Source organism: Scylla paramamosain, chromosome 2 (genome assembly GCF_035594125.1).
Source record: "Scylla paramamosain isolate STU-SP2022 chromosome 2, ASM3559412v1, whole genome shotgun sequence".
NCBI lineage: Eukaryota > Metazoa > Arthropoda > Malacostraca > Decapoda > Portunidae > Scylla > Scylla paramamosain.
In genome coordinates, this window is record NC_087152.1 from 24,781,755 (window position 1) to 24,792,806 (window position 11,052).

The 11,052-nt window shown below is 40.3% G+C and overlaps 1 protein-coding gene across 1 annotated transcript in view; it reads right to left on the bottom strand.

Annotated features, from left to right (window-relative positions):
* LOC135111972 (lymphocyte-specific helicase-like) overlaps positions 1 to 725 on the bottom strand; it is a 51,196-nt gene extending 50,471 nt beyond the window's left edge. The window contains exon 1 of the mRNA XM_064025735.1: positions 709 to 725. The gene's annotated coding sequence lies outside the window, so the exon portion shown is untranslated. The remainder of the gene's footprint in view (positions 1 to 708) is intronic.
* Between the last annotated feature and the right edge of the window lie 10,327 nt (positions 726 to 11,052).

The following is an 11,052-nucleotide window of genomic DNA, read 5'->3' on the forward strand; positions in this document are numbered from 1 at the left end:
AGAGAGAGAGAGAGAGAGAGAGAGAGAGAGAGAGAGAGAGAGAGAGAGAGAGAGAGAGAGAGAGAGAGAGAGAGAGAGAGAGAGAGAGAGAGAGAGAGAGAGAGAGAGAGAGAGAGAGAGACTATTGTGCAGGAGAGATGTGAGGTCACCTTTCCGTGGCCATGGTGAGACACTTGCCTTCCACTCGTGACTTTTATTATTTTTTTCTTTACTGTTAATTTTGTAACACAAGGCGAGAGGTGTGACACAGTGTCTCCATGGCTGTTAAATACTTGACTTGATTGCTTACACAACTAGCTGGTACACTTGCATGCGAGGAGTGACCCATCTCATTATTTTCCACAGTAACTATCGATAAAACACGAAACTTCAACTTTCACTTGGGCCAGCCACTTTTTAAGGAACAAACCTTAAACTGCTTTACACAAAGTGTCTAGTTAAATAAAAAAGGGAGAAAGTAAGTTCCTTGTGACATGACAGGGGTGGTGTGTCGGGCAGGGCCAGGGGCAGAGTGGCGAGGGACGAGTTAGGCTAGCTGCAGCAGGGTGTACGATTGCAAAGGTCATAGTCTGTGTCATCATGAAATGTGACACTACTTATCATTACAATGTCTAGTTTGGTGTGTCAGCGTGATGCTGCAGCAGGCGACCGTGGCTCTCACACTCCGGAGTCTGCCTCTCCCCGCACACCAGAACAGGCGCTACTCACCAGTGCACGACGCCTCGTCTGTCCCTCAACACTGGCACACTCTTCCCTTCGTCAGGGTCACTGCACGTCAACACTCCGAGAAAGAAAACACAGGAACACGTTTGGCAAGCTGCTGCACACACCCGCCTTGTCCCGCGTTCGGTGTACGATAATAGCAAATGTCATTTATAATCATTCGTCTTTTCACATCTATATATCATGAAATTGTGTTTTCTTTTTATTTTCTCTTTTTTTTAACAAAAGAATAATAAGAATATAGCTGTAAGACGCATAAGAAGAAGAAGGAAAAAAAAAAGAAAACAAGATGACTAGCGGCAGATCATGTCGACATTTTGAAAATTTTCTTGGCTTGTCAATATAATATGAAGGTAAAGTCAAAATGAGATTGATTAGGAAAAGAAAAAAATGCATAAAAACCCATAATGCAAACAAAGTTATCAATGGATTGATAACTTATAGCAAATGTAGCCTAATCCATAAAACCATTCACGTAGGATACTAATATGGTCTTCATTTACATTTCATATGTAATATTTTCATCACAAAAAAATATTTTTATTCATATTCAACAAAAAAAAAAAAAAATCAATCATTACTGTTTAGAGAAAACAAATATTTATAACAGAGAACGGGTGGCTGCCTTGTGGTTGGCAGTTCGTGTTTAAGGGGTGGGAGAGGTGTGTGATTACGTATTTGTGCCGTCAATGGACAGTGACGTATATTGAAGACCACGAGAGTTAGGAAGGTAGCAGTGGGTGTGAGTGGCGAGGCGTTGAGCAGCTCGGTGAGTACTGAACAGGGCAGCTTAATTGGTATGGAGTGTGCCTACGGGCACGTCCACCTCAAGTCATTCCCGTAATTTTATCGCATTTTTCACTGTTGTTGGTTCCCTTTCTGTGCAGCCTGCATGATGCGTGTCTGTCAGGTCTTCTGGCTGCATTGTAACGTAACACAAGGCAATGTTGCAAAACACAACACAATACAGCAGGACACTTCACACTTCACGCAAGTATAACTGAATTACAAGTATTTTTATGTTCCGACCTCTTAAACATTTAGTATTAATTACACAAGTACTTTCAACCAACTTGTTTAAAATCGTGACACGTTAATAATAAAAACTATAAATTTGAGGCTCCAGAGATGATTAATGAAAAGTAAATAAATTATACATCACACGTATCTTGGAAAATGTTCTCTACCAAAACACAAGGAACGTTACTCATCAACAAACAAACTCTCTCTCTCTCTCTCTCTCTCTCTCTCTCTCTCTCTCTCTCTCTCTCTCTCTCTCTCTCTCTCTCTCTCTCTCTCTGTCAGTGTGTTGTGAATGAATGAGTACCCATGCCTCCTCCAGGCAGCCATGGTCGCCCCAGCATAGCCTCAGCCCAAGCCAGTGGCCTACTTCACCTGAGAATGCCTCGTTGGCCCTCGCCCCTCGCCTCAACCATTCATTCATAAGAGCACACTGCCATCATTCTATACGTGTGCTGTCCTCATTGTTCACGGCGGGAACCTTAAAACCCTGATCATTGTTCATTGTTGGCCCAGGGAATGTGCCTCAACTTTACTAGATCATAAAAAAATAAATAAATAAATAAATAAATAAATGCATATTGAATACTTAGGAAAGTCTTTCATATTTCCTGTTTTGTCATCTCTTGTTCTCCACCTGCGAACAGTGTTGTGACTGGTCCCAGGTTCTAGTGTCGTGGCCTCCCTGTCCCATGCTGACAACCTTACCACGAAGAGTGACAGAATTTTCGCGCCTGTGGTGAAGTCAGAGAAGCAACTGACCAGACCGTCCGTCAGTGCAAGACAGGAGGCTGGAGCAGAAATAGAGCACGAGCCTTCAGATGACCTGACCACTCCACCTGCTCTCGTGACCTCACCAAACCCCTCTCTCCTATTAAGGGTTATTCTCCTGTCACACACACACACACACACACACACACACACACACACACACACACACATCATAGTAACTTCGTATCTTTAACATTTTTTTTATAGTATAGAGGGATAAGAGGGAAAAGCAAAAAGAAGAAAAAAAAAAGAAAGAAGAAGTGGAAGGACACAAGAAGAGAAGACGAGGAGGAGAAGCAAAGAGGAGCAAGGATTAGAAGGAGGAGGAGGAGAGAGAGGGAGAGAAGAAGGGGAAAGGAAGAAAGAAGGGAAGGAAGGATGGAGGGAGGAGGAGAGAAGAGCAGGATAAAGAGGAATAATAATAATAATAATAATAATAATAATAATAATAATAATAATGATAATAATAATAATAATAATAATAGTAATAATAATAATGATAATGATAATAATAATAATGATGATGATAATAATAATAATAATAATAATAATAATAATAATAATAATAATAATAATAATAATAATTGTTGGCGCCAGGGGTTTGAACTTGGCTCACTCGGTTTGTGAGGAAGAATTGGATTACCAAGATTATTTGTATTGAGACTTTAAAGGGTGTTGATATTTGGTTTATTATTATATATGAATTTACATTAATTTTGGTATAAATGATATGTTTGTTGATAGGTCGGTGCACAAATAAGGTGTGCCTGACACGTCACTGTTGCCTGCGGGTTTGCCACGTCGGCAGGCGAAACACATGTTTGGGTTCACCGCTGTTAGTAAACTCAGTACACCAGGAGACTCCAGCTGTTTGATAGCCCCCATGTGTTGCTCTGCCTCGCCAGTTATTTTCACTGGTTTCTCCTCCTATGCCACTTGTGTGGGACCAACAATAATAATAATTATAATAATAATAATAATAATAATAATAATAATAATAATAATAATAATAATAATAAGGTGATATTTAGTATTATTTTTGTTAGTGTTACTCATGAGAAGCGTCTTTAATATTCATGGTTGCTATCATTATAATACGTTACTTTATTCTCCCTTACTTTCATCACACACACACTCACACACACACACACACACACACACACACACACACACACACACACACACACACACACACACACACACACACACACACACACACACACACACACACACACACACACACACACACACACACACACACTCACATTATTATTGTTACGCATCAAAAATAAAACACAGATTGGAATATACCAGTCATTAACTGCCACTCAGAATCCCTCTGCATTCCCAAGAGAGAGAGAGAGAGAGAGAGAGAGAGAGAGAGAGAGAGAGAGAGAGAGAGAGAGAGAGAGAGAGAGAGAGAGAGAATAATGATGATGATGATGGTGATAATAATAATAATGAAAATAATAATGATAATAATAATAATAATAATAATAATAATAATAATAATAATAATAATAATAATAATAATGATAATAGAAATAGTAGTAATAGTAGTAGTTGCTGTTGTTGTTATTGTTGTTCTTGTTCTTATTCTTGTTATTATTATTATTATCATAATTACTATTTTAAGTTTTTCTATTTTTTTCCCATCAGAATCGTCTTTAATATTAACAGTTGCTCTTTATGAAACAATATTTATGGAGACAGGACAAAATGTGTGTATGTGTGTGTGTGTGTGTGTGTGTGTGTGTGTGTGTGTGTGTGTGTGTGTGTGTGTGTGTGATAATAAATTTGATAATTTCGATAATTTCGATTATAAATTTCTATTGAGATAGAGAGAGAGAGAGAGAGAGAGAGAGAGAGAGAGAGAGAGAGAGAGAGAGAGAGAGAGAGAGAGAGAGATTTTATTTGATTAATTTATTATGCAAATAGCGTCAGACACCATAAAATAGAGAAACCTGCTAACAGTTGTGAGGTAAAGCAAATGGTACATTGGCGCACCCCACCCACCAATCCACACTCACACACAAGCCACCGATGCCACGCAGGGCACAGGGCATCAGGAAAACCCACCAAATCGAGGGTAACACACAAGAATCTCATCAATAAATAGGGCAGCAGAATATGGCGACAGACAGCATCCAGCGGCAGACCTTGGGGTAGGAGGTGCCGAACAGTGGGGAACGCCAGGCAGTAGTGATTGATGGTGTGCGGTGGTGGGAAATGTGAGGCCATCTGGTGTGGCTGGCGGGCACGACAAATACTTCACTAGCGGGACGGTGTTCACTCGCTCCTCACACGGTGTAATGAAACAGTATTATTTGTTTATCTCCTGCAACTGTGGCATATTGATATAATCTTCTGAGGTACAAAAACTTGACGTACAACACTAGTGGTTAATGAGAGTATTTGACATGATACATAAGGAAGGAGACTGAATTAAATTGAATTGGTTTGAAGCGTTAAGCCAATAGACTACAACGTGAGACTAAGGTTTATATACTTGTGTTTGTATTAGATGAACGACTCCAAGCTTGGGTAAAGAGGATACAACACTGGGTCTGGAGAAGTGTAACAGCTTTCAGGAGAATATATCAGGCATGGAGGGCGTAACAAAGAGGATATAGAGCTTGCTTCTCTTACTACATCTGATTAATTACCAATATGACGTAAAACAAATACCCAAGAAATTCGCTGACACGTAACAAGCTGAGATATAACAATTGTGTTGCTGCATCTGATCACCAACACCACGCACAACACACTACACATTCATACTACAAGACCTTGCACCTTCCTTACATCTACCAGTGCCATGTTCTACTGCAAGGTGTACGGCTATGCCCATCAGAGAACATTTTTTTTTCAGTTTCACATTACAAGTATCAGGCTCCCCCTCTTTACTGTGCTAACGCGTCTCAGGACCAGGAAACTTATACAGCCGGGCACCATTACTTAAGTTGGACTCCCCAGGAAACTCAGTACTGTGTGTGTGTGTGTGTGTGTGTTAGCGTAGACAAATCCCCTTCGAGATTAAAGTAACAGGGAAAATGACTCAAGATGAAGTGGAAAGGAAAAAAAAAGGAGATGAATAAGGAAAACAAGAAAGGAAAGAAGACGGAAGCAACAGGGTGAAATCAAAAGCTTTTCGTCTCATCAACTCCTCTCCTCTAACTGACTGTCTTCAGCTTCTCTCTCACCGCCGCAATGTTGCATATCTAGCTGTTTTCTACCGCTATTTTCATGCTAACTGCTCTTCTGATCTTGCTAACTGCATGCCTCCCCTCCTCCCACGGCCTAGCTGCACAAGACTTTCTTCTTTCTCTCACCCCTATTCTGTCCACCTCTCTAACGCAAGAGTTAAGCAGTATTCTCAATCATTCATCCCTTTCTCTGGTAAACTCTGGAACTCCCTGCCTGCTTCTGTATTTCCACCTTCCTATGACTTGAATTCCTTCAAGACACTTATCCTTCAATTTTTGACTACCGCTTTGGACCCTTTTATGGGACTGGCATCTCAGTGGGCTTTTTATTTTCTATTGGATTTTGTTGCCCTTGACCAGTGTCGTCCTACATAACAAAAAAAAAAAAAAAAGGGCAAAGTTACAGAGACACTCCATCACGTGTAAACTCAATGTCAACACGACCCCCACGTGCTTGTAAACTGGCCCTTCCCACCCCTCCTCCTCCTCGTTTTCTCTCTCTCTCTCTCTCTCTCTCTCTCTCCTCTCTCTCTCTCTCTCTCTCTCTCTCTCTCTCTCTCTCTCTCTCTCTCTCTCTCTCTCTCTCTCTCTCTCTCTGTGATTCATTACCTATTCCGGACGTTACCTGTAATTAGTGAGCGTGTCCGGATACCTGATCTACCTTTACCCTTAAATAGAACTGGCAAAAAAAAGCAGAAAAATTGAAAAAAAAACTAACCGGTGCATATTTTTGGGGGAATGATTAACTGTATTACCTCTCTCTCTCTCTCTCTCTCTCTCTCTCTCTCTCTCTCTCTCTCTCTCTCTCTCTCTCTCTCTCTCTCTCTCTCTCTCTCTCTCTCCTCTCTCTCTCTCTCTCTCTCTCTCTCTCTCTCTCTCTGCAGTTATCGTCTTTTTCTTTCCTCTTTCCTTCAATTTATTCTACATCAATTTCTTCTTTCTTAGTTTAGCCTCACTCATTCCTTCCCTCGTTCACAGCTCCTCAAATGCAACCCCCCCCCCCGCATCTCTTTCTCCTCCTTCCTGTGTCATCCTCTTGCTCTTCCCCTCACCTGCTTTACTCTTGCCCCACGTAATCGTAACATTCAAAGTAGTGAAGTTAAGTAAAAGAAAAATCACTGTTCTTTTTTGTCCCCCTTGTTTTTTTTTTTTATTCTTGATTATCCTTGTACGTTCTATCTACTGGCCTGCTGTTGTTTTTTTTCACTCCCTCACCCCCTTTCCCCCCGCAGGATACAGCCGTCACGCACCATCCTGCTTGTGGCTGGGGAGCCACAGTTGAGGCGCAAACCATCCATGGTTGATAGCTAACGAATTCCTGCGCGTGGTGGTGGTGGTGGTGGTCTCTTTCTCTCTCTCTCTCTCTCTCTCTCTCTCTCTCTCTCTCTCTCTCTCTCTCTCTCTCTCTCTCTCTCTCTCTCTCTCTCTCTCTCTCACATCGCCTCACCTGCTTCTGCTCCACACTGAAATGCATAGATGAGATGGAAAACATGTAGAAATACCTGAAAATCCCTGAAAATTAATGGAAGCATTGACGAGGAAACATGGGGAGGGAGGAGGGAAGGTCTCGGTCTGGGTCCGATGACGTCACGTTTTCATGGATGTCTCTGAACGGAGCTATAATCTTTGCCTTATTTGAAGCATTTTGGAGGAGTGTTTATCTAATTTCGCGGTTAATTCTAGCTTTCCTTCACGTATAAGCCTGCAAACAGCCGCAAGTTTTGCTAAATACTGACATACACACAGAAAGAAAGGAAGGGAAAATGTGCGATTCGGCCCTTATATTTACCTAACATTTAATTTTAAAAATCACGAGAAGAAAAAAGACACCCAGATTAAAATGTACTATTTTTCTAATATTCAAAATATAAAAACGTTTTCAGGTTCAGAAATATTAAACAAGAAACAAAAAAAATATTTGAAAATTTTCCCAGCGGCACTACAAAAATAATGTAATATCGAGAAAGAAAACACAGCCAGACTAGATTGTAGTACATATTCTGAATACAAAAAAAAAATTCTACCTTCCAGATGAATAAAAAATAAATAAATTTCTCGTCGTATAAAGATTTTTTTTTTTTTCATATTCGGCACCAGACTTTTTATTAAATTTAAAAATGCGGGTTGTTAGACTAGATTTTATTGGATATTATTAGCTGGGACGCGTTTCTTTTTAAAGTTTTAAATCAAACACCAAAACAGTCCTGGGCGAGCTAATACATGAACGGAAATTAATTGACGAATCTGCTATTTTTTTTTTTTTACGAAACAAAAACACAGGTAGAGCAGATTTTGTTACATATTGTAACTTGTTATACTTTCCTAGTCATAAATTAAATATCACAACAATGCCAACTCCACTAATAAAAAGAAAGGAATGTCGATCTTGCGCCGAGATGTTTTTGTTTTTGTTTTTTTGCACCTGTTCTGGGTATCTTTTCCTCCTCTTCCTTTCCTCCCACACTCTTCCTCTCCTTCCCACCTCCTCCTCCTTCACCTCCTCTACCAAGCCCAAGTTTAGAAATCCCCTTAAAACACCTGTGAAATCCTGCACATTACGATAAATATTGAATGGGAAAGACTGGAAAGTGGTACCGTGGCTGTGGTGGGACGGGGCGGGGCTTGGCGGGGCTCGGCGAGGCGGGGCAGGCCGAGGCACTGAGGATACTGTGATATGTGGAGGTGTCGTGATGATAACAATGCACTCCCACCTTCTTCACTGCCCTGTGTGTGTGTGTGTGTGTGTGTGTGCACAGTATCCCACACTGTGGACAAAAGCTAAGTTCCACACATATCACAACAATGCCAACTCCACTAATAAAAAGAAAGGAATGTCGATGGAGTGGGCATTTTTTTATTAGATTTTTGTTGCCCTTGGCCAGTATCCTTCCTACATAAAAAAAAAAAAAAAACACTCTTTTCAAGAAAGGGGACCGGAAAGACACGAAAAATTACAGTGGTATCAGCGTGATCAATAGTGTGTCAAAATTACTCGACATGGTGCTGTGTTCTAGGTTGGGAATGTGGTTCACTCCGTGCTGGGAGCAAGCAGGGGCTCAGAAAGGTCGCGGCTGTACTCGTACCTAACACATAATAACTTAACGGATTTTAACCGATATAGCTAGGAGGAAGAAGAAAAAGCTATTCGTTACTTTTATAGATTTTAGTAAAGCTTATGATCTAGTACCGAGGCATGTACTGCTGCGTATATTGAAACGTTTAGGCTGCGGTTTGGTCATGTTGGTATTACTGGTGGTGTGTATAGCGTAGCCAAGAGTGTCATTGGCAGTGTAGCGTTTGCAGCCACCACTGGGGTACATCTTGTATATTATTTTTATTATACGTTAATGATCTGATTAAACTGATTAAAGATAACTGCAGAGATGATGGTTTCCTAAAGTGGTTGCACGTTCTTTTAATGATGGATGATACCGTACTGTTGGCAACATCACGAGATACAATGATAAATAAATGACGTCTTATGAAACAATGTTGTAATGAGTACGGTATGCCAGTGAATGAGTGTAAGACCAAGTTCTTTGTGATTCATGGCACCCCACAGGATAACGAGGCAGTGCACGTGGATGATGGCTTAGTGGTGGAGCGGTGCACACAATATATATACCTGGGGTCCACATTCACTGCAGACGGATCGGTCTCGTCGTCAGTCAGAGCTCACGCTGATGCAAAAATGGCCCATGTAATGAAATTTTTTTCATTTTTAAGGAAAAATAATGACATTCCACTTCAAGTAAAATAAAAAAAACAAACAAAAAAAAAAAACGAGTATTCGACGCTTGCTTGATGTCATCAATTTTATAGGTGTGTGAGTCCTGGCTGGATGCAGACCTCAGGCCAGTACGAAAACTATATGATTGTTCATTGAAACATTTACTTGATGTAAGACTAGCCACATGTAATGATGTTTGATATGTCGAGGCGGGTTATCCATCCTTGCAATCATTAGTTAGCAGTAAACAGAGAAACTTTTCTCGACAATGTGGCTGGAAAGGCAGAGAATGGAGGATGACCTGCTAATTGTAGTAATCAAAATTTTCATGGAGAACCGGTACCAGACTCCATCACACATTGCACAACTGTTACATATTTCGACCAGTGATAGAGATGAAGGAGTTAGGGAAATGAAAGAGAATATTTATAACTCAGCCTCCTCAAGACGCGTTATGTACAAACAAACAAACCCCACTTGATCTGTTCACTCCGTGTATAAGAGCAAGACCCACAGGAATGAACATTACCGAGTGGCGTTTACGCGGTTTGGCATATCAGCACACTCACTTGCAGTACAGATGGCCAGATGGAACAGGAGAGCACGAGGAAGGTTGTCACTGGAGGAAAGGTTGTGTGTCCGTGGAGAAATACAGACAGAGGCACACGTTGTGGAACAGTGCACCCTCACACAACATCTGAGAGACACTCACGGTTTTTCTAATATTCCTGACTTGTTCTCTGATATGTATCATGATAATGAAAGATGCTTTATATTGTATAAAATGTTGGATGTTTACAAGACATGAGTGTGTGTCTGCAGTGTTCAGTATCCCTTAACATGCTGTATTATACAAGTGTGTGTCTGCAGTGTTCAGTATCCCTTAACATGCTGTATTATACAAGTGTGTGTCTGCAGTGTTCAGTATCCCTTAACATGCTGTATTATACAAGTTCAGAACATTTTTTTCAGTATAATATTGTGTGTTTGAGTTTTAGTAGTGGATTGGTATGGATTTTATTTTTTATTCAGGGGGTTTGTTGCGGTTTATATATTAATCATATGGTTTAAGTTTATAGAATTTATTTTTTAGATTGAGATTAAATACTTGTCGTTTTATTGTGTTATTGTTTTGAGTCTTGGCTTTATTGTTGCTTTGGCTGAGATTTTTGTTTTGTCTTGGAAATTTTGGTTTTATCTTTGTGTTTACGTCGCAGGTTTAAAATCATGTCAACTTGCTGCAATTTTAACTATCACTGAATATGCAGATTTGATACATTTACAAACTGGACGGTCTATTTTTACTGGACCATATATTTTTCCTATTTGTATCTATACCTGTGTTGTCGTGGTCAATAAACTAATTAACTAACTGTGTGTGTGTGTGTGTGTGTGTGTGTGTGTGTGTGTGTGTGTGTGTGTGTGTGTGTGTGTGTGTGTGTGTGTGTGTGTGTGTGTGTAAGAGGCTCACCATTGCAGGATCGTTTGGTACGGTACACTAGATGCTTAATTTCCCTTGCCGTTTATTTCATTAACTGTTAATTGTATGTTTAGATTAACTGTAGGTGTGAAAATTAGCAGTGTCTTATCATTTATAGA